We start from the raw sequence: 19,963 nt of genomic DNA on the forward strand, positions 1-19,963 counted from the left end.
CTCCTTTTAAACAGCTGGACTTTCTAGGGGTATAACTTTTTATTTCTATGTTTCATAACTTTTTAACGAGTGCTTCGAGTGCAGGAGGTCATGGGTTTGATCCCCGGCCACATCAGAGTGCTGTCATACCAAAGACCTGAAAACTAGTACCAGTAGCTCCTTTGCTCAGCGTTTCACATTAAAAAGGAAACCAACTTCTCTTCTCTCATACCCTTGTGGCAATAGATTTCATCTAGAATGTGGTGACAAAAATGTTGTAGAGCTTGCTCCTCAATCGACCTAAAATAGTTTCAGTTTATATTTCTGAATTATTGCCATTTCTCAGATGAATTATTGTTATTTTATTAGCAACTATAGTCTAGCAATTCTACTCACCCTGGCATCGGCGTTGGTGTCACACCTTGGTTGAAGTTGTGCATGCAAGTACATATGGCTATCGTTTAAAGTCCTATAGATTTGAAACTTATTTTTTTTCTTTTTCTAGGTCAGTTAAGTTGAACGTTACTAGGTGTGAAGTCCATAACTCTGTCATGTATTTTGGCCAAATTATGCCCCCTTTTGGACTTAAAAAAAGCCTGGTTAAAGTCCTACATGTAAGTCAGTGTCTCCAAAACTAATGCAGATATTGAATTAAAACTTCACCTGTGTCTTGGGGGTTATAAAACTAGGTGACTAAGCATCAAGTCCCATAACTCTGACTTGCATTTTGGCCAAATTATGCCCCTTTTTGGACTTAGAAAATCCAGGTTAAAATTTTGCATGCAAGTTACTATCTCCAAAACTAATGCAGATACTGGGTAATATTCCTGCTTCTGGGACAACAATTCAAATAGTTGAGCAATGGCTGTCTTACGGACAGCTCTTGTTTCTCTTGGGATCAAGTTTAATGGCACTGCATCAAAAATTGATAAACTCTAGAAATGCAGACTGACCCAGTCATACTTAAATGAATTATGTCCATTTCTTTTGTAATAAAAATGTTACTTAATTAGACCTTTTCTCATGAATTATTGTTGCCAGTTTAATCTGATTGATGCAATGAAACTCTCCCAGGGGTTAAGGAGTATAGACAAAATAAAAGGCAATAAAGAACTGTAGTCAGTGCTAAAATGTTTCCTTGTCAGCACAATTTCCTCTGTAAAATCTTGGTCAAATAAAAAACTGTGTCATCTTTAGTCAAAAACTTGTTTACCAGGTCAAATCATACTATCATTTGATGCAGATCTACGGATCATGAGGTCGTGAGTTCGATCACTGGTTGAGGCATATGTTCTCTGTGACAATACTTTGTGTCTGAAATCATTAGTCCTCTCTAATTCTTATTGGGAAAATGGCAATTACTTGCAGAGAACAGGTTCACAGTGTATGGACTCTCTGTACACCTAACCGGAAGTCGCCAAAATCTAGGCGTTCAGAAATCAAAACACAAATTTTTGCTGTCGCGGATGGCTTGGATTTTCATTGTTTATTTCGTTAATATCGCATAAAGTAAGTGTATTTTTAATCTACATATTGTTTAAGAGCTACTGTTTACGTAGATACCAAACACGCCTATTAAAACTCTTAATATACTTCATTTCAAGTGAAATCACGTGTGGGTATTTGTTCGATTTTGTAATGAAACTATCAATTCTTTGAAATACATGTATCTTGAGCTTTTGCAAAGAATTGAAACCTTTGCTACTTCGTAGATAAATATCTTACGCATCGATAAATACTAGCATGGCTCTATGCTAACAAATGTGTTTTTAGGAAAATGTGTTTTTCTGAGACATATATGCTGATTACACTGTCCCACTAGTCGATACATTACTGGTCCACTAATCGCAATTTCTAAAATCTGGACTGAACGCTTAGTCGAAAAACTGTAGGCCTATTCAAAACTTCTTTTCATTCATATATTTCAATAATTTGACTTTGTTTTATGATAACCAACAGTTAAAAAGTAATAGTTATAATTTCTTTCGTTTTCCCCTTACGAAAATGAAATATGGAAACAAGCTGGCATTAAGCTGCAAGGTAACTGTCAATGATCTGGTAACAGTCTGTCAAAAAAAAAAGGTAACTGGAAATAATCTGACTCCTACAGGGGAACAAACTTCCAAGAAAAAAAGTCTATCTGAAAATAACATGGACACTATTTCCATATTATTTCCAGTTTCTGGGAATAACCTGCAAACTATATGACAGTAAACTGGCTCATAACAATCAGCATGTAAACACACTGACAATATTGTCAGCTTGTTTCCAGTGTCTGGAAGAAATCTGGCAGGAAAATGGCAAGGAACTGGAAATAAAAAACATAATTTCTATAATCAAATTGATATGGCAACACACTGGAATTGTAAACAAGAGCTGTTGTAGGACAGCAATGCCTCAACAGCCTTGTCAAATTGAATGAAGACAAAAGTCGGAAAAGGGGAATAATCTTGTAAAACTGCAGAACAGGATTATGGAACCTGCACAGTGCATATCAGCTTATGGCAGTGGACAAGTGTGTGAAGTTTCAATCAATTTCCATTAGTGAGTACCAGCTTACATACAAAAACTTAAGCAAAAAATGCTATGTGGAAAAAGAGGCATAATTTTGAAAAAAAAATGTTATGGGACCTGCTTAGTGCATGTCAGATCATGACAGTGAACAAGCGTGTAATTAGTTTCAATCCATTCCCATAAGTGAGTTCTGAGATACCAGCTTACATACAAAACTTAAACCTTCTAAGTCGAAAAAAGGCCATAATTTCTTAAAAAAAAACAAAATATACGGACATGTCCAATAACTCGGCTATTCTTTTACATAAGTGACAATATTGTATGAATTTTCTGTCTGTTTGACAGTACAGTGGATATAAATTTACTCTGAGAGCAGATTCTGGCAATGCACTGGCTACACACTGACAATACACTGGCAATATACCCATCTTAGCAATTTTCACAGCAAAACAAATATTACAAGACACCTTATCAAAATGGCCGAGTATTGCATTTTTCCCTCCAAAATTATTTTCAGTTTTCAATAGTTTTCCAGCATTGATGGGCACATTGTAAAGGTACTTTTTCATCATTTTACAGTTATTGTTTTCATTGTAACACAGATTCTGTCCACAACAAGTATTTGTGCTAAACAGATATAGAAAATTTAAAAGTCATGTATTTTCGCTACCCTGTAAAATTAAACTTGCAAATTTACCATAATCTCCTTTGGTTTCAATATTATATTATTGATAATTGAAATATTGCAAATCTTAATTGTAATTAAAATTGAGTCACAAGCAAATGAAGGTTTTAAGTCACATTAAAATTCATATTAAACATTAATAAAGATAAATAGAGAAAAATATATACTGACACTAAACTGGAAACAAACTTCCCATACATTGACAATACTATGACAATACAATGGTAATAAAGACAATTTTCCTAGGGGGAAATAAATAAGATTAGTAATACTGAGTAAGCAAGCGATATATTGGGATACTAGTCCATCTTTAGCTCAGTAGGTAGAGCGTTGATCTACGGATCATGGGGTCGCGATTTCGATCTTTGGACGGGGCTTAGGTTCTCCCTGTCTATTTGATATTCGACATTATGTTAGAAATCATTTAATCCTCCACATCTGATTATGTTGGGGGGATGTTGGCAGTTACTGCGGTGAACGGTTTGTACTTATATGGTACAGTATCAGGTAACACTTGGTTAGGTTATCTGACCCTGTTAATTTACTGAAAATACTGGTTGAAAAAACGACGTTTTATAAACAGAAACATTACATCAAAAACTTGTAATTCTGCCTCACGTAATGTTAAGTGCTCATAACTTTGTACTGCATGTTGATTTTAGTTTAAAAATTAATATTGATTCCAGTTTGTGTTGCTGGTTTCTCTTTGCGTCCTGTAGAGAGCTGGATTGTTGTGAGGACTTTACAGCTGACATTTCATGTACAAAACACAAAGGGCAATATACGCTGTGTGTTGTCAGTAAATATATTTCCAGTTGACTGGCTGCGCAATGGACAATACAAGGACAACAGACTGGAAAGCAAAAAGCCGCTTGTTGTCAGTTGTGTATCCAGTGTGTTGCCAGATTGACATTGCTTACCAGTTTTGTTGTCAGTGTTTTATTTCCAGAATAACTCTATATTAATTTAGCTCTTCTAATTATTTTATTGAAAATCATTGAAAAGGTAATTTTTAAAATTCCACTGACATACAAAACTGTTATATAAATGACAGCAGGACTGGAAGTTAAATTGTACAGCTGGTTTCTGATCTGGAAGAAATTAGCTGACAAGTCATGGACACATGGTTGGTTTTTCAGTGGCAACACACTGGGTCATTTTTTGTCAGCCTCTAAAAAGGCTGGCAAGTTACTGGATTTAGAGTATTATTCACTGGAAAAACACCACTGGACATTAAAACTGTACCATACACTGACAATAGGGATGGTTTTTCGTTAGTGGGTCGTATCTGTCACGGAACAGTTTATTTGTTATTACTGCAGTTTCGAATCATATTCGTAATGGTTAGTGTTTATTAGTAAGTAATTATCAAAGTAATTTAGTCTATCGACTTTCATTTTGGGAATGGCATATAATAAATTCTAACCTGCTTTGTGTTTGAAATTATTTTTTCCCCCCCCCTGTGTAATAATGACTAGGTTCTGTAAACATAAATCACTAACGCTTTCATTCTTATAATCGTTACGTGGCTACAATCAGTGTTTGATCAATTTCTGGCATCTCAGAGACGTGTTCGGACTTTAACTCGGAGAACTTTTATCTTTTCATCCACAGATGAGAAGCAGCTGCTGTGGGCGCGGTATTGGTAAATTTCTGTTTATTTTTTAATATCGGACTCAAATCAACGATGATGTCATTCCAATTATCAAGCAAGATTGATGCTAATATCAAGTTTATTTTTCTTTTGCATTAATATTATTGCAGATCGCTACAAATCAAATGAATAATGACCTGGGTCCTATTGTTTACTTCAGTTGTTCTAAACTTATTAATAAACTACGTCTTGGAAGATAGATGAGCGGACTCGTTTTGGGACACTTCGATTGTACAAAGTTTTAATGTAGACTGTGAGAGTATGTCTGTTGGCGGAGCTGTAAAATAAAATTTAATGTCAAGTACAAAACCCAACCTTGGTGACCTTCACCCTTGGTAATAATGGGCAGTCACTGACATTTATAAAAAGGCTTTGTTTGCACAATGTTTATGTGAAGTTCAGTAAGGTAATATGCAAAAGTAAAAAAAAAATAGATGCGACAGAAAAAAAAGTTGCCGTAAATACTTAACTTTATGCGAAAACTGGGGCGGAGTAGAATTGCACCGCATATTCCCCGTAATAGTCTGAGACTGATAATACAAAGAGGAAAAAAAGCAAAGATCTGTCCTGTTCAAGCTTGAGCGGAATTAATATATATTTTTCTGTTTATGTTAAGGAATCACGGTACCACAGTTTCTCTTTCTCTTGTCATAAGACAACGGAATCGGTAGGGGAAACAGACCAATAAATACTGTTTCACTGGAGCAAGTAAAATACATACAAAACTTATATTTTAATTCAGTAAGTTCTGTGTATAGGTGGTCTAAAGCCCAAACACATCGTCATTTCTTTTTAATTAGGCGTTCAGTGTGTTGGCGAATAGTGGAAACAGTTTTATAAAAGGTTTTGGACTAGGCGGTCAGTGCTTATCCAGTGCATGTTGAATTAAACAATATTTAAAACTTTTCAAGGATTGTATTATTCATATTTGAGTTTAAACCAAGTTGCAGGATTATACTTATACATTTATGAAGCGGTTCTGACACGTATTTCACTCGCAGTTTCCTAATTATGGCATTTTTATCATAGATTGCATCGTCTTTGCGTTTGGGGGGTGGGAAATCTGATGGTTTAGGGTGCAACACGTTTTAATTTATTGTGTTATGGTCTATTTAACGGCAGGTTTGTTGCAGAGACAGACATTTTTCATACATTGAAAATTATATACATCAAGGGAATATATATTTAATGCAAAGAAAAACATAAAATATCACAGTGAACCGGTCAGATTCAAATAATGTGAAATACGTAAGTGAACGCCTTGTTATTGGCGAATTCAGTTTGGGCGTTCAGAGGTCTATACACTGTGGGGTTTATAACTGGAAAAGAATCAAGAAAAACAAAAACAACCTCATTCCAGTAGGTTAAATCTTGGCCAGAAACAGTATTACTTTGACCTCATTTCAGTAGGTTAAATCTTTGCCAGAAACAGTATTACCTTGACCTTATTCCAATAGGTTAAATATTGACCAGAAGCAGTATTACCTTGACCTTATTCCAGTAGGTTAAGACTTTAGTATTGACCAGAAGCAGTATTAGCTTGACCTCATAATCCAGTTTTGACAGTATTGAGTAAAATGCAGATCATCAACTCACTGTAGATGAGCAAAGTGCTAGGGTTTCAAGCAATTGAGATGAAGAAAATAGAGTTCTCATCATTTGCTCCAGGCAACCCTGATGCTCTACTTGTTGATGCTTGAGCGAACAATATTTATCTATATAGTTATTGGATAGACATCACCTGCTTAAATCTTGGTTAATTGGGTACTTAGATTTGCATATAAAATACACCTTAGGGAATATAGTATATCCTTGATTTCTCTTTTAATATGCTATTGTAAAAACTTTACACTTTTCACTCAAATCTTGTTTTTATTTCACATTCTGATGACAAGATACTGTGTTATACACATGGAATTTAATTTCAGTACAAGTGTATTTGGTGGTAAGTGTGTACCATTTTCTTTCATATATATTTGAAATTGTTACATATAATTTAAAATTTTTGTAACCTCCTTGAGAAATATAGCCATTAAAGCTTTTAAGACGAATCTTTTGTCCCATTTATGCCTGAAGCTGAAAAACAGTTTTTTAACAATACATGTACTAAGGAAAATATTAAGTTGATATATTATACTATTTCGAATGAAAAAATTATGCAGGCATTAAACAAGAACAAATTTATTTAGTATAAAGGTGACTATCACACAAATTTTAAGGCGGAAAAAAAAAAAAATTAAATTCTTTCAAAATTCATTACATAATGTGTATCTGAAAGTGGTCTTGTGAGTTACCAAATCTTACTGACTTAAGATTTTGCAAGAATGATTTGCTATATAATAATATAGACAAATTATTGTATAGAAGGTAGGTTAAACCTTGAATGCTTATGGATATTACAGTCATCATGTACTTGCGACACCTCTATTAGGATTTTTTTGTATTAAAACGAACGGTTTGATCCTCCCGTTTCGAAACGTTTACAGATATTAAAATAACATTACATTAAGCGACATCTTTTTTATTTAAAAGACTAGCGTCCCACACTAAATGTAGTACCAACAGGTAAAATATTCAACAAAGTCTCTATTCAGCGACCAGTTTCCAAATTTCTACCGGGCATTTCTTCATAGTGTAATTAGTGTGACGTTTTTGAACTTGACTGAATGAAATTAAGCATTTGTATCAAGCGAACTGACAAACAATCTAGCATTATTGGTTTATGGAACTGGAAAAGTGTTATGGGTTAAAACAGATTTTGAAACATACCTGTATGTTTCCTATAAATACAGTTACTTTAACATTAAAAATAACTTTTCTTTTCATCTGACTGAAATCATTAAGAGGCCATTCCATTAAGAGACCACTTCTTAGCAGTCCCTTGGGTGGTCTCTTAATACAATGTCGACTGTAATGCAGAAAATTTACATTCTTCATTTTTAACAATATCTAAGTTTTATTTTCATCCGCTTTATCACTTTTCATTGTCATTTATCCAAACTTGATGAAAATGAACATATTGAAAAATTTCACCCAGAGCTGAAAGTAGAGAAACATTTAACAACTTAATATGAACAGCTTGATGGATCCCCAAACTTCATAACCATCATCATATAGACCCCTTTCCAGTTTGATCAAATAGTTTTACTTAGCCCGCATCTAGGGGCTGCAAGAACTAAATATTGAAAAAGTACCTATAAACAATTTTTTTTCTCGACTGCTTCATAGATCTACACCAAACTTGGTGAAAAAAATCTATGTATGAACCTTTCTATTCAAATGGTTTTGCTTGTTACCTTTTAGGGGCTGTAAGAGCTAAAAATAGAAAAACCTTTTAACAATAATTCTTCTCATTATAAGTCGTTATATATTTAATGGATGTTCACCAAACTTGGTCAGAAGCATCTTTGTGTCCTTGAAGAACTGCTAAGGTTGGCCCATTTTGGCGTCTTGTTTTAAACGACTGGCAATGCTATTCCCAGTGCTACAGTTTGTAACCCTATTTCTTAGTACTGAAATGTATCCTTGAACGTTAGAGGTCTTGTTTTTTACCAATGTATTAGATTTCTTGAGAATCTATTAAATCTTGATACACCCAAATGAAATGCTGAAAAATAAAACAAGACATGATTCATGGTGTAGATAAAGACTCTTGATAAAATGACATTTAAAAATGATTGGGAGTGTTAAATTACTATTTTTTCCTCAGAAAAGCAATTTCTTTTCCAGAACTGTATTCATCTGCAAATATTTACTGGAGGTCTTGGCACTTGATTTCTGTGCATTTATTGGACCAAGTTCAGTGACATGCAGATCAAAATTTTATAGATAACCAGGGATCTTTTTCAGTTAAGTTCCAAATATTACTCCGGTCTTTAAGAGAAAATTGCACATTTCAAAGTTGTTTTTGTTTGTTAATAATTTTGTTCCTGGTTATATTGAAAGGTTCATGTCGACTTCTGATTGTAAAAGGCTGATTTCTGACCTTAAATTGCTCCTGATGTTGAGTGCGTATATATTTGAATCTGTATTGTCAATATAAAAAATGCATGATTTCTTTATTGTCATGTATGACAACACTCAAAAATGAGAGTGGCGTCCTTGTGAAGTTAGAGTTCAGTAGATTGACACTTCATGTTTATGAGAATATAAATTTGAGCAAAGAATTAATAAATAAATAGAAAAATTTCCCAAGCACAACAAAGACTGGGAAGTCTGATTTAGTCTTAATTGTGACAAATTGGCAAGAGGTTATTATGATGTTACCTAAATGGCATCCTTGAGTTTTAAAATGATTATTTTGATCTGATGAAATGGAAATTATCCTAGTAGCAAGGGTTATATAAACATATAAAAACATTCTAAAATGTATATTTTAATTTATATCGGTCTATTTGTTTGCTCCCACCATGGTTGGGGGAGGAGGGGAGTGCTTATATTTAGCACACCCTTTGTACGTGTCATGAGTTCGTCTTTGCGTTCTTGTATTTACAAATCTTATGTTGCCAATTACTTTGTTATGCATTGTAGTATTTGGAAATAACATGTCATAAATAACCACCATAATAAGATGTATCAAATGCAACATTTATACCCTTATTTAGCTCAAAGGTCAATGTCACACTTAGAGGTCAAAGATCTTGTCCAGCCAATGCATTGTTGCATTTTGATTAAGTTTCGATGGTGGACTTGAGAAACATAAATCAAACCATCACCAATTCATAGATTGAGAAGAGTGTTGACATGAAAATTGTACAGCATGTAAATCCTTGAATATTACTTTACGTACAAGTGTCTGTATAATGATATAACATTGATCCGGAAAAGGGCTATGCCTTTAGGGGCTCACATTCGGCAGTTTTAAAGCCTTTAAAAACTCCACCATTTTCAGAGACAAGTTTCCACATGTTCGTTTTTGTGCATTTGCTAATAGCGTGCGGAGTGGTGAATTTAGCCATAACAAGGTGGAACAAGTTTCAGCAATTGTTTTATCTTTATTGCTTTAATATGGAATTCATTTTCAAAGGTTCGAGACAAACTGTTCCCGATTATTTTAAGTACAAATGGAATTCATTTCAAAGGTAAACAACTTTTTCAGTTTATTTTTTAAGTTATCTTTGTGAAAAAAGTTGGCTCCCTTCCCTTTGAAAATGAATGGCCATTTGTAATGAAAAAAAGTGTAAACAAATTGCTGATAACTATGTGCCCAGGGTTACGTGAAATATCACCAATCGCACTCTATTGCCATATTGCTTCAATACAATCATGTGTATCAGTTCTTTGAAAATGGTGAGTTTGTTAAAGGATTTAATGTCCGGGATAGTGGAGCAAATTAGGCAGCCTTTTTCCGGAATTCAATGTTTATATCAGTATACTGCACTTGTCTTCGTATAGTTTTATACATGTGTTACATGCTGTTCAATTTTCTTGTTTATTATCACTACTATTTATTTCTATGATTTGGTGTGTTTGTTTTTTGGTTCTCAAGGCCTCACATCGATTCCTTATGATATAACTGGCAGAAATGACTCATATTAAGACCTCATAGAACGGGTGTCAATCTCTAGACCCCTGTTCAAAGGGCAAGGTTGCACTAAGAGGTCATTTTTCTTGTACCACTGTTAGATATTTTTTAACTCGATTGTTTCAAATAACTGATGCAAAATATTGGACACTCAGCTAGACACTTGTAGGTTCAAAACAATACCTTTACCTTAAGATCATGGTCAAAATTCAAGTATTGAGATCATTCTTCTTGTCTGCTTTGTTACTTTTTTATGCAGTCACAGATACTCCAATAACTTTGTGCAAACATTTACCACAACAAGGCGACACTTCCTAAACCTTAAAGGTCAAGGTCAGAATTAAAGTAAACAAATATTCATTATCATTTATAAGTGGAATAAAAGTCTGCAGAATGCCATTATTCCTGGACTACATGTTTATCACATAGCTGTGACAACCAGAGCCCTGTGGATACTTTTCTAGTTTATTGTTAATATTTTTTTTCTGATTTTTCTTTGTATATAATAAAGGATATACAAATCTGAATCAGAACCCAGGAAAGACGAAATTCTGCTTCATGTTATTTTGTTTTATAAATTGATTGAAAACTTTCTTCTGTGAATTTTCAGACCAAATTAATGTTGTCTTAAATTTAATGATTCAAAGTGTGCATTGAACACTGGTAGCAATCTGTAAAAAAGTAGTATTATAGAAAATCTTTTATTGCTTGTTTAAAATAGGTAATCAACCATCTTCTTTTGTAGTTCTTCTTGTTTGAGTAAGTGCTTAACTATTCCTTATCAGAAGTTGTTTCAGTTCTCTGTATTTATTATGCCCCCCTTAGAAGAAGGAGGGGGATGTCGGTCTGTCTGTCTGTCGGAATGTAGACCAATCCGTTTCGGGATGATAACTCAAGAATGCTTAGGCCTAGGATCATGAAAGTTGATAGGAAGGTTGGTCATCAACAGCAGATGACCTATTAATGTTGAGACCTGTATGTCAAAAGGTCATGGTCACAGTGACCTTGAAACAAGTTTATCGGTTTCGGATGAGTAACTCAAGAACGCTTGGGCTAGGATCATGAAGTTGATAGGGTGGTTGGTCTGACAGCAGATGACCCCTAAGCTTTTGAGGTCAGTATATCAAAGGTCAAGGTAACTGTGACCCAGTATTATGTTTTTAATACAGTTTCTGGGATGATACTAAAGTAGCTTGGGGGCCTAGGATCATGAAAGGTGTATAGGGAGGTTGGTCAATTGAACTGCTTATGACCCTAGTGATTTTTGGGTCAGTATGTATAAGGTCAGGTGACAGTGACCAGAACATTTAATGGGTTTCAGGATGATAACTCAAGATTGCTTGTTGGCTAGGATCATGAAAGATGATAGGAGGTTGGTCATCACCAGTAGATGACCCCTATAAATTTTGAGAACAGTAGGTCAAAGGTCAAGGATCACAGTGACCTGGAACAGTAAAATGGTTTCTGGGCGAGTAGAAGGCTTGGGCCTAGGGTTTCGGAAATTGATAGGAGATTAATCATGGACCAGCAGATGATCCTATTGAATTTTTGAGGTCATTAGGTCTAAGTTCAAGGCTCAATTGGGCAGATACAAACAGGTATGGACGATTAACTTGAGAACGCTTTGGCTAGGGTCAGGATTTGTTGATAGTGAGGTTCATCATGACTAGCAGATGAACCCTAGTGTTTTGAGGTCAGAAGGTCAAGGTCAGGTTACAGTGACCTGGAAACATTTAATACATTTTCCAGACAATTATTGAGGTTTATACTTGGGCCTAGGATCTGAAAATTGATAGGAGGTTGGACATGACCCATAGAGTACCCTATCGATTATGAGGTCAGTAGGCCAATGTCAAGGTCACATGGACGGAACTGTTAATACTTCTTTCTGGGACGATACCTGGTGTAGGCTTGGCCTAGGATCACGAAAACTTAACAGGGAGGTTGATCATGACAAGCATGACCCTATTGATTTTGAAGGTCAGTAGCCACAAGTCAAGGTCACATTTGACCCGGAACAGTTAAACTCTTTCCGGATGATTCCTTGAGAACGCTTAGTTAGGCCTAGGATCACGAATAATTAACAGGGTGGTTGATCAATGACAGCAGTTGACCCCTGTTGGTTTTGTGGTCATAGGTCCCCCGATTTATAAGCGTCGAGTTCACTTGAACCAGAACACATGATCTTTGTTAACAGTGAGCATATTATTTTTGTTCTAATGTGCAATTATGAATTGCATTGGTGGGGCATTTCTTGTCAAACGAGCTCTTGTTTTTTTTTTTTTTTTTGCTTTCAGCGCTATGGTTACCAATGTATTTTGTGCCCACTACCTACAACCCTTTTTAACCTTAATGGGGGCTGCCATCCAACTTCAACAACACACTGAGGATGCCCTATCATCCTGGCAAACCCTGGGTCATCAAATATAAGTACAAAACTTATTATTAATTTGTATGACTTTCTAGTAAATTACCAGGTGGATCTAGATGGTATGGACCCATCATCTAGACCAATGTGGTTTTCTAGTTAACCTTAGTTTGATAATGCAAAATAGGTAATGGAGACCCTCCTACTCCACAGACTCTTGGTAATTACATATTGTTGTGTGTAATAAATTTGATTGTTAGTTTCAGAATAAGGAGGGTACATATATGTCATTGATTGATTTTTGAATTAACTGGGGTGATTGCTCTTCCGGTTGGGAAGTTTTTTATTCGTTCCGAAGAAGTGTTATTATATTTTTACCCTGGTGTTGTCCGTCCGTTAGAAATTTCATGTCCGATTTGTATCTCTTGAACCCCTTGCAGGATTTCGAAAAGAAACTTGACACAAATGTTCACCACATCGAGAAGACTGCAGAGAGCTTTTTTGGTTGGACTTGCTTCAAGTCAAGTTCACATTTAGGCGGCCAATGGTCTATTTGACTGGGTTTATTGTCTGCATCTGTTTATTCTAAAATGCTTGTAGGATTTTAAGAAATTGGCACAAATGTTCACCTAAATTGAAGAGGACATGCAGAATGCATGTTTCAGATGACTCGCTTCAAGGTCAAGGTCACACTTAGGGGCCAAAGGTCATACCTTTGGGCGTGTATTGCTCCGCATTGATGTGCTCTTGTTGTCTGTGTGATAATTAGGGTAAAGTAAGATACCAATATATAGCGAAGAAAAAAAAACATCACAAGAAAGAACAAAGAAATTTCAGATGTAATGCCCAGTGAAATTCAAGTTTTTCCCATTCCTTACACCTGTAGTCAAATTATTCAACTGAATGAGCTTAAACAAATGTTGAAAGGCAATAAAATCCTAATTAAATAAATGATTCCAGATTTCTGTCTTACCAGATACCTATCCAGGCATCTGCAGCAGTGTTTTACCATTCAACTTTGTTTTAGAGTAATTGTTTGGCAGGCTTCAGGCTGATAATAATTTATCTGTGGAACATCAGTGTCAAATTAAACCTTCGCCTTATTTTATATAATGGCTTAGAGGGAAAGGTGGTGTCTGGTTCCTGTGCCAAGCCAAGTGATACCTCTTGCGCATTATTCATTTACAATAGTTATATGTCTGTAGTATTGAAGCTTCTAGAACAATTGTTTTTACCAAGGTCGGGATCGGACTCTGTATCCTTTGAGCCATTCTCTGTCTGAGGTTTTGGAAGCTCTGCATTTTCGGGTTTAAAAACTTGATGAATTTTAATGAAACCTTTGTATGAAGGTAGCTTTTACAGTTAATAAAAGGTCAAGCTAACTGTCAGCGTCCAAGTTGACTATCTTGAACTAATTTGGGCTTAAACATTTGATGCTATAAAATTTCAGTAAAATTGTTTCATTATTGACAATCATTTTGGCTGATTTGGTCATTCAGTTTCTTGTTATGCCCTGCCAAAAGCAAAAGGGATACAGGGCTTTTGTTTCCCATAACAGTCCATGTTTGCGTATCTCATTTACCCTTTTGTCTGGAAAATACATGCAGATATTCTGAATTTTCACAGAAGGCAGGAAGTTCACTACAAGTACAAGAATCATAACTTAACTTTGCTTACAGATTCGCTCAGAATTAAGTCCCTTTATGAAACTGAAGTCCTGGGTATAACATGGACTTCTCTGTTGCTCTGTTCTTATGTAAAGGTTTGAGTACATAAGTTTTGCGTTCTTAAGGTGTGTTTTTTTTATATTTTACACGAGCCTTTTTTGTGCTTTAATGCATTGCACTTGTTGTGTCCATTACGTGTGTAAGAGATTCACTGGAGGGGATGTAACTTTTATCTTTCATGTCCATGTCTTTGGAACAATGGATGGGGTAAGAGTGAGGTTTGGTGCACATAAACGGTTTAAGATCCAGTGGGGTTTTTGCCACTGACAGTTCCATGGCGGGGGGTACCCACTGTGTTCCTTTGTTTGTGCGTTTAGTATATATGTGTGGCTTTGTGTGCGTGTGTGTTGTTAGTTTTGTCCTTTTGTGTTGGATTTGGGGGTTAGGTGGTGGTGGGTGTGTGCGTTATGTGTGTTTGGTCACGGTCTGCATGATGGGGGTTTCGTTTTGAGGGCGGCCTGCGTTTTGGTTGCCGTGGCATTCCTGTTTGATATTTTTCTTTGTTTTTTTTGCTAGTGTGGACATATGATATGATTGATATTTTTCTGACGGTTGTTACTGAATGGTACTTGTCCATTACTACGTAGAAAGCATAAATTTGTCTGAAATTGAAAATTTTCTGAACAGTTATATTCAGACATTCGTATTAATTGAAAAAAACTGTAGTCGGTAAGAAGCAAACCAGTTGGTTCCAGCCTATAAGAAAGGCAAAAAAGAGGCTTGTAGTATGCTGGAAAGGGGGGGGGGGGGGGGGGGGAGGGGGAAGGGGGGAAAGTGCAGTTTATGTATTGGAGTATGTCATATAAATCAGTCCAAATCATCTATGCACTGAATTCTCATTCCTTTTGAAATCACGTGTTTAACTAATGATTTATTCTTTAAGAAGACCAGTCTAGATATAATATCCTCGAGAGAAGATTGGGTATTGATTTTGTACCTAGTGCTGTAACTTCATTATTAAAAATAAAGATTGCACATGCTGATAATCACCTCCATCATTGAATCATATCACACAATCTTTTTAAATAAATCATCTAGCTATAAAAATTGTCAGTTTTACATGCTGTAAAATTACTTTATTCATTTCAGTGTTACTGTCTCTGGTTTAAATGTAGTGAATGATAAAATAATGAATTTCTCTTTACTATCTCAGTTCATAAGGACAAGGATTATTTCTGCTCAAGGTTCTTTAATATTTTAGGCTGTAGGCTTTCAGATAACCACACCCAGACCCTCGCCCTCTCACCCGCATAGGATATTTTGTACACTATAATTTTCTGACAGCCCTTTGTCTGTTGGGCAGCTATGTTTTCTAAGATTTGTTAATTTGGGCATTTGTTTGTAAACAGCCATTTGTAGTATTGATTTTTTTGGAATATAAAATAGATGAGTCTTTGTCTTCACTTGTTGGCGTCGGCGTGGCCTGGTTAAGTTTTGTGTTTAGGTCAGCTTTCTCGTAAACTATCATTGGCTATTGCCCTATTTAAAACTTTCAACTCTTGTTCACCATCAAAAGCAGGACTCTGTCAGATAGATACTTCATTCTGCTTTTTGCAAGAATTCGTCCATTTTGGTCTTACAAAATTCAGATTTCTTGGTCTAGTTTTGAGTTATAGTCAGCTTTTCTCCTTAACGGTCAAAGCTATTGCTTTAAAACTGTTATACAGAGACAAAAAAAATCAGATGAGCATCTGCACCCACAAGGTGGTACTCTTGTTCTATGTTGGCACAAAATGTATGCTATAATTTCTTTAATGTAGAAAATAAAACTGTTTTCAGTCACATTTTGAAACTGGTTGATTTTGATAGTTTGTTCCAAATTAAACAATGGCAAGGCTGTTCTTTTTGAGACTTATCTCCGAACACAGTTTTATAACATTTGAACTTACAACAGTTACTGTGCTGGGTTTCATCCCTTGACTTACATGTTTGACCCACTAGCTCTAATTGAAATAACTGACAGCTTCCCAATAAGGCACATTGGGGAAGATAGTGAGACTGTCCATCTTGATCAAAATTAGGATTCACTAAAAATCTGTTTTTAGGCAAGAATAATTATGCATAATTGTGTTTCTGTCTTTTGAATGAGAATTCAAAGGGCATTTTTTAGCATTATCTGTAATTTTGGTATATTCCAGAGGTTCTTTCAAGTAAATTGAGCGAGTAAGTAATAGGTATAGTATGTGTGTGAGTGTGTTACCTGGATATATCAGGGCTAGGGGTACTTTCAGGGTAGTTTTCTATGACATATCGTCGAGGCGGTAGGCCGAAGACAGATTTGTGAAGAGATAATATAACGAGATGCTACCCTTGATCTGTTATCTATCCTGGTAACTCACTTGAGCACTACATCCTCGAATTATAACTGTTTTATCGCATGTTTTTCATTAATAATTTATATTCATTTTCATGTTTTTTGTTTATTATTATTTTTTACTTTTTGATCCCTTTCTGCGCCTCGCTGACTGAAAACACTAAAAAACTTCTGTTTAGGAAAATGTTGATCCCCAGATAAAAGTACCAACATTATTTCTGCATTGGTTTTAAATATTTGCATGTCATGGCCAGGACTTATTGTAATAATTTGTTGTTTTGTTTGTAAAAAAAATCACTGAAAAGAAAACCATTTGAGATTTATAATGAATTTTCGTTTTATTTCTTGTATTTATGAATATGTCATTATCTATCAATTTTTTTAAATATTCTAGTTTTTTTTATTCTTTTACTTTTTAATATGTAGGGTGTTTGTGACCAATTCATTTTCTACTTAGTGAACTGTAAATTGGTGCTAAATATATATTTTCTTTGAAAGTAAAATTATCTCCCTTGTATTGGACCTCATAGAGAAAAAGTGTTCCGTTATTTTTCCGGAAACAGTTTTACTGTCTGATATATTTAGGAAACTCTTTTTTTTTCTTAAGATACTCATAGAGATTTCCGTGTTATATATTTCGCAACAGTTTTGTTTAGATTTTTCAGGCACAGTTTGTAGTAATAATGTGTGTTACTATGTTTAACATGCTGACACATTGATCAAAGGAAAATTGCGCATATGCGATAAGTAAATATAAAATATTTTAGTGAAAGATGAGCATTGAATATTTTGAAACAACTTTCTTCTAAATCTTCACCAGAGTGTTGGGACATTGTATGGTGTTCTCTCAAGATTGGGTCCAGCTTGGCCCCTTACAAGGACTGCCAGAGCTAAAAATAGGAACTCAGAATAAGGTTGGAGTTTGTAGACATCTTGTGAGTTATTTATTCCTCAATTAAATAAAAAAAAAAATCACCATTATTTGTTTTGTATAAGAATTACTGTGTATTCTCTTATTATTGAAATTTATCTGTAGGATGTGTTTCCATGACTAGGTGCCATTTTTTTTGTCACATTGTGAGAAAGTGATTAACATGTGTGCGTCATTACTCTATATATTGTCTCAGGGGGCAATTTTATTCTGAGAAGTAAGAATAAAGTGTCAGTCACCATAACTGTTAGCATGCGTGACCAGTCTGGACTGGACACCTTTTTCACAGAACTTTACAGAACTAATGAATTATGACAGTTGTGGTGCTTGTCAGACTTTTGACAAACTGGGGTTCATAATTAAACAGTATATGAAATTTTGAAAAAAAAAATAAGTTCAGCTATGATTTGTGTCGTTTAATTTGAAAATGTTTATTTTTGTATTACAGGATTTGAGGAATGTGTAAATTGAAAGTAGGTAAAATGACAGGTAACCTAGAGCAAAGAACATATTCTTCACCCAAGTGGCTTCCAGATTCTGCAATCAAGTACACCAGTATGTCAAAGGTCACAGACTGGTGGCAAGGATACCTCAAATATCAGGTTCCGAAGAGCGTCAGACGGAAAATACTCATCTTCGTGTTTGTCGCTGTCGTCTGCTGTATAATGCTGATCTATTCATGCTTTAATTGTTATATCACTTGTTCAGGAACATGTGATGTGCTGAGTATCAAGCCGGACTTTATGACTCAGAATGCACAAAATATTACTCGTCTTCCTTCAAATAGTCAAAATTCTAAAACTAGTAATCATCTTCCATGTTGTATCATATGGGGTGCGTTTTAAAGTTGGACAAGAGCTCTTCTTAAGTAATGGTGTCTGCATCCTGGTATTGTTGATTGCCCCATAAAGAACTACACCTTTTTCAACACTGTAAAATTTCGAGAAAGGCTAGAATACTACATAGTCAAATGACGGAAGGGTTCGTTGTATCAGATTACAATGGAGAAAAATCCTGGGTACTTTACGATTTGATCGAAGCCTGAAGTATATAATCGCAATGGTACAGATCAATTAAGCTCGTTATGATTATAAGAGAGCCATTAAACAAGGCATCATTCAGATTATTACTCAGCTGATAATTTTTTTAAAGATGTGTGAACACAAAATGATTGAACCCTTTGTGAGGAAATTGTTCTTGATGATGATGGAGAAGTTGATCGTATTTACTAACCATTTAAAAGATCCTATGTACTACATTCATTTTAGAATGGCGGAGAATTTTTTTCATCGGACCAATTTCACATCATGAGGAGATGCATTGATACAACACAATCCATACAGAGCTTTTTAATATAGTATAATTCTTATGTCTTGAACACTAGTTTTACACAACTGTGTTCTATTTTAATGAAACAAATGGGTTTTCTGTATAACTTGAGGAAAACTTTGGGAAATCCCCCATGTTTAAGTGACACAAAAGGAAGACCACATCCTAGAATAGATCCAGAGGTGCTGGAGAAACTGAAGGAATTCTACAGACCAAGAAATAAACTATTCTTCAGCCTGGCACAGCGTTCCTTTAACTGGCCCTAATCAAAATTTCTTGAGCATTTATTAAGGGTTTGATTTGAGAGAATCTGCATTTAAGAGATTATTTATTATAGTATTCAGGGAAACTGGTAACTCAGTTTTATTGACCATTTATTACTATAGTAATACAAAGAAAGTAACTGCTCTTTATGATAGACAGAATAAGTATTTGGATTACGGTTAGACTGAAAACTTGGTTCTATATACTAGAGTCCATGGTTCCTGAGTGCACCTCTTTGTATATTTTTAGTAACATAGCTTTGCTTGACAGATTTGTAAACTATATCAAGGCAAAAGGAGATAGTTATCTTTTTGGGAAATTTAGGAGATAAGAATGGTAGTGAATTTAAGTTAAAGCAACATGTATATACTGGTAGTTTATTATTAGCAGTCTATTGTGCCAAATTAATTTTTTGGTATTTGGGCTTGAAAGGCCAAAACTAACCGAAACTGCTCTTTTTTTGTTTTCCCAATATTTTGAAAGGCTGTCTGCAAAAATCTGTTTGTGGCTTAATGAATCTTTGGAATTACGTGAGAAAGTAATGATCAGACTACCAACATAAAAAGTTTTACAAATTTGGAATTATTGTAATGAAACGGGCAGCCATTTTGTGTAACAGGCACATAATCGTTATTTCTTTGTATGGGCAATACAATTTCTTTGAACACAACTAG

At 35.0% G+C, this 19,963-nt stretch overlaps 1 protein-coding gene across 2 annotated transcripts in view; it reads left to right on the forward strand.

Annotated features, from left to right (window-relative positions):
- LOC123524117 (heparan sulfate glucosamine 3-O-sulfotransferase 5-like) overlaps window positions 1-18,515 on the forward strand; it is a 257,617-nt gene extending 239,102 nt beyond the window's left edge. For both annotated transcript variants that reach the window (XR_008370344.1, XR_008370343.1), the window contains exon 3: window positions 18,145-18,515. The gene's annotated coding sequence lies outside the window, so the exon portion shown is untranslated. The remainder of the gene's footprint in view (window positions 1-18,144) is intronic.
- Window positions 18,516-19,963: the final 1,448 nt, after the last annotated feature.

Source organism: Mercenaria mercenaria, chromosome 3, assembly GCF_021730395.1.
Source record: "Mercenaria mercenaria strain notata chromosome 3, MADL_Memer_1, whole genome shotgun sequence".
Lineage (NCBI taxonomy): Eukaryota > Metazoa > Mollusca > Bivalvia > Venerida > Veneridae > Mercenaria > Mercenaria mercenaria.